This window comes from Notamacropus eugenii, chromosome 4, assembly GCF_028372415.1.
Source record: "Notamacropus eugenii isolate mMacEug1 chromosome 4, mMacEug1.pri_v2, whole genome shotgun sequence".
In the NCBI taxonomy this organism is placed as follows: domain Eukaryota; kingdom Metazoa; phylum Chordata; class Mammalia; order Diprotodontia; family Macropodidae; genus Notamacropus; species Notamacropus eugenii.
In genome coordinates this window covers 378,593,316-378,597,810 of record NC_092875.1, presented here as the reverse complement: position 1 = coordinate 378,597,810, position 4,495 = coordinate 378,593,316, and positions in this window count along the sequence as shown.

Sequence of the window (4,495 nt, the reverse complement as noted above, 5' to 3'; positions counted from 1 at the left end):
AAAGTACTAGAGGCAGCCAGAAAGAAACCATTCAAATATCAAGCAGCTACAGTCAGGATCACACTGGACCTTGTAGCTTCTACATTAAAAAATTGAAGGAATTGCAGTCCAATACTCTATAAGGCAAAGGAGTTGGGACTACAACCAAGGATCAACTGCCCAGCTAAGTTCAGCATACCATTTCAGGCAAGGAGATGGTCATTCAACAAAATAAGGGATTTCCAGACCTTCCTGACAAAAATGCCAGAACTTAATAGAAAATTCAATTCAAATGCAGGACTCAATAGAGGCATAAAAAGGTAAATGGTGGGGGAAAAATAACTTGTTACTTAATTTGGACAAACTGTTTACCTCCCAATAAGGGAAGATGATATCTGTTAATCTTGAGAATTGTGTATCTATTTTGTAATGTAGAAGGGAGATACATAGACAGAACAGATATAAAGTAAATGATGTCATATTAAAAAAAAGATTAAATATGCAAAGGGATTGTAACAGGAGGTGTGAGAAGGAGGAAGCAGAAAACATCACAGGAAGAATTTTAAAAGTACAGCAGAGAGAAAGATGGGAGGGAGACAAGCATTGTTTGAGAGGTACTCTTATACGATTTGGTTCAAGGAAGGAAAAATAAACTTCGGTATATAATCCTAACTAGCTCTATAGGAAGGAGGAGGGGAAGGGGAAAGAAAGGGGAGGGAAGCAAAAAAGGAGGGAAGAAACAATAAGAGTAAAGGGGAGTAAAAGGGAGGGGGGCTAAAAGAAGGAAGGGAAGACTGCAGGAGGTGGTGGTGAAAAGCGAAAACTATTGAGGAGGGGAAAGGAGATGGGAGAGCTAAAAGCACAAATTGTGGGAAAGAGGATGGAGGGAAATACACAGACTGTAATCATAACTGTGAATGTGAATGGAATGAACTCTCCCACAAAACGAAGAAGGATAGCAGAATGGATTAAAAGACATAATCCAACAATATGTTGTTTAAAAGAAACACATTTGAAATGGGGGGATACACATAGGATAAAGGTCAAAGGTTGGAGCAGAATATATTGTGCTTCAGCTGATGCAAGAAAAGCAGGAGTAGCAATCCTAGTCTCAGACAAAGCAAAAGCAGAAACAGATCTAATCAAAAGAGATAAGGATGGAAACTATATCCTGCTAAAAGCCACCATAGACAATGAAGCAATATCATTACTAAATATGTATGCTCCAAGTGGTATAGCATCCAAACTCTTAGAGGAGATGTTGGGAGATTTGAAGGAAGAAATTGACAGCAAAACTATATTAGTGGGGGATCTCATCCTCCCCTTCTCTGAACTTGGTAAAACTAACTTCAAAATAAACAATAAAGTGGTTAACGAGGTGAATAAACTTCTGGATAAGGTAGATATGATAGATCTCTGGAGAAAATTGAATGGGAATAGACAGGAATATACCTTATTCGCAGTGGTACATGGCACATTTACAAAAAATTGACCATGGACTAGGACATAAACACTTCACAATCCAGTGCAGAAAGGCAGAGATAATGAATCCATCCTTCTCAGATCATAATGCAATAGAAATTACATATAATAAAAGTCCATGGAAAGATAAAACAAAACTCAATTGAAAACTAAATAATCTAATCCTAAAGAAGGAGTGGGTTGAAGAAGAAATCATAGAAACAATCAACAACTTCATTCAAGAGAATGACAAAAATGAGACAACCTACCAAATCTTATCATGTACTACAAAAGTAGTTCTCAGGGGAAGTTTTATATCTTTGAATGGCCACATAAATAAAATAGAAAAAGGGGATATCAATGACTTGGGCATTCAGCTGAAAAAGCTAGAAAAAGAACAAATTGAAAATCCCCAAGTAAATACCAAATTAGAAATACTGAAAAACAAAGGAGAGATTAAAAAATTTGAAATTAAGAAAACTATTGAAGTAATAAATAAAACCTGTAGTTGGCTTTATGAAAAAAAAAAACTAAAAAAGTGATAAACCTTTAGTTAATTTGATTAAAAATGGAAATAAGAAAATCAAACTAATAATATCAAAAATGAAAGGGGTGAACTCACTTCCAACGAGGAGGAAATTAAAACAATAATTAGAAATGACTTTGCCCAACTCTATGCCCACAAATTCAATAATCCAAATGAGATGGATGAGTAATTTAAAAAATCAAAATTGTCCAGATTAACAGCAGAGGAAGTTGAATACTTAAACCACTCGATTTCAGAAAAAATAAATTGAACAAGGCATCAATGAACTCCGTAGGAAAAAATCTCCAGGGCTAGATGGGTTTACATATGAATTCTATCAAACATTTAAACAACAGTGAATTCCAATACTATATAGACTATTTTTGAAAATTGAAGAAGGACTTCTCCCAAATTCTTTCTATGATACAAATAAGGTTTTGATACCTAAACCAGGAAGAGACAAAACAGAGAAAGAAAATTATAAACCAATTTCTCTAATGAATATAGATGCAAAAATTTTAAATAAGATTTTAGCAAAACGAATACAGCATCTTATCATGAGAATAATACATTATGATCAGGTAGAATTCATACCAGAAATGCAGGACTGGTTCAATATTAGGAAAATTATTAGTGTTTTCGATCATATAAACATCAAAACTAACAAAAACCACATGATTATCTCAATAGATGCAGAAAAAGCTTTCGACAAAATACAACACCCATTTCTATTAAAAACACTGGTGGACACAGGAATAAAGGGAACTTTCCATAAAATAATAAGCAGTATCTACCCAAAACCTTCAGCAAGCGTTATATACAATGAAGATATGCTAGATGCATTTCCAATAAGATCAGGGGTGAAGCAAGGATGTCCATTGTCACCACTATTATTCAATATGGTACTAGAAACGCTAGCTGTAACAATTAGACAAGATAAAGAAACTGAAGGAATAAGAATAGGCGTAGAAGGTACTAAGTTATCACTCTTTGCAGATGATATGATGATATACTTAGAGAATCCCAGAGATTCAAGTAAAAAACTACTTGAAATAATAAACAACTTTGGCAAAGCTGCAGCTTACAAAATAAACCTGCATACGTTTTCTGAATTCCTCTATATTAGCAAAAATGTCCAACAGCAAGAGATAGAAAGAGAAAAATCATTGAAAGCTAGGGTGGACACTATAAATTACTTGGGAATTTACCTGCCAAAACAAACTCAGGGACTATATGAACACAATTACAAGACATTTTTTGCACAAATAAGGACAGATCTAAGTAAGTGGTAAAACATCAGTTGCTCCTGGGTAGACCAAGCTAATATAACAAAAATGAAAATTCTACCTAGAATAACTACTTATTTAAGGCCATACCAATTAAACTATCAGATAATTATTTTCTTGAGCTGGATAAAATCATATCAAAATTCATCTGAAAGAACAAGAGGTCCAGATTATCAAAGGGACTAATGAAAAGAAATGCTAGGGAAGGTGGCCTGGCACTACCAGATCTCAAATTGTATTCTAAAACAGCAATTTTCAAAACCCTTTCATACTGGCTAAGAAACAGGAGGGTAGACAAGTGGAATATACTAGGCACTCAAGACACAGGAGGCAAGGAATACAGCAACCTGCTGTTTGATAAACCCAAGTACCCCAGCTTCTGTTATAAGAACTCACTGTTCGACAAAAATTGCTGGGAAAACTGGGTAACAGTGTGGCATTAAACTAGGCATAAACTCATGCTTGACACCCTGCACAAGAAGAAAGTCCAAATGGGTACGCAATCTAGGTACAAAGATTGATATCATAGACAAACTGGAGGAGCAAGGACTAGTGTATTTATCAGATTTATGGAGAAGGCAAGAATTTTTGACTAAAGAAGAGATAGAAAGCATTATAAAGTACAAGATGTATCATTTTGATTACATTAAACTGAAAAGTTTTTGCACAACCAAACCCAATGCAACCAAAATTTGGAAGGATGTTATAAATTGGTAAAGAATTTTTATAGCTAATCTCAAGGATAAAGGCCTCATTTCTAGAATATATAGAGAACTGACTCAAATGTACAACAATACAAGTCATTCCTCAATTGATAAATGGTCAAAGGATATGAACAGGAAATTTTCAGAGGAATAAATCAAAGATACCTATAACCATATGAAAAAATGCTCTAAATCACCTTTGATTAGAGAGACGCAAATCAAAACAACTCTGAGGTTCCACATTACACCTATTAGTTTGGCAAACATGACAGAAAAGCAAAATGATAAATGTTGGAGAGGATGTGGGAGTGTTGAAATACTAATTCATTTTTGGTAGAGCTGTGAGCTGATCCAACCATTCTGGTGACCGGTTTGGAACTATGTCCAAAAGGTTACAAAAATGTGCACACCCTTTGACCCAGCAATATTGCTTCTAGGGTTGTATCCCCAAGAGATTATAGAAATGGGAAAGGGTCCCACATGTACAAAAATATTTATAAGCAGCGCTCTTTGTAGTTGCCAAAAACTGTAAATCAAAG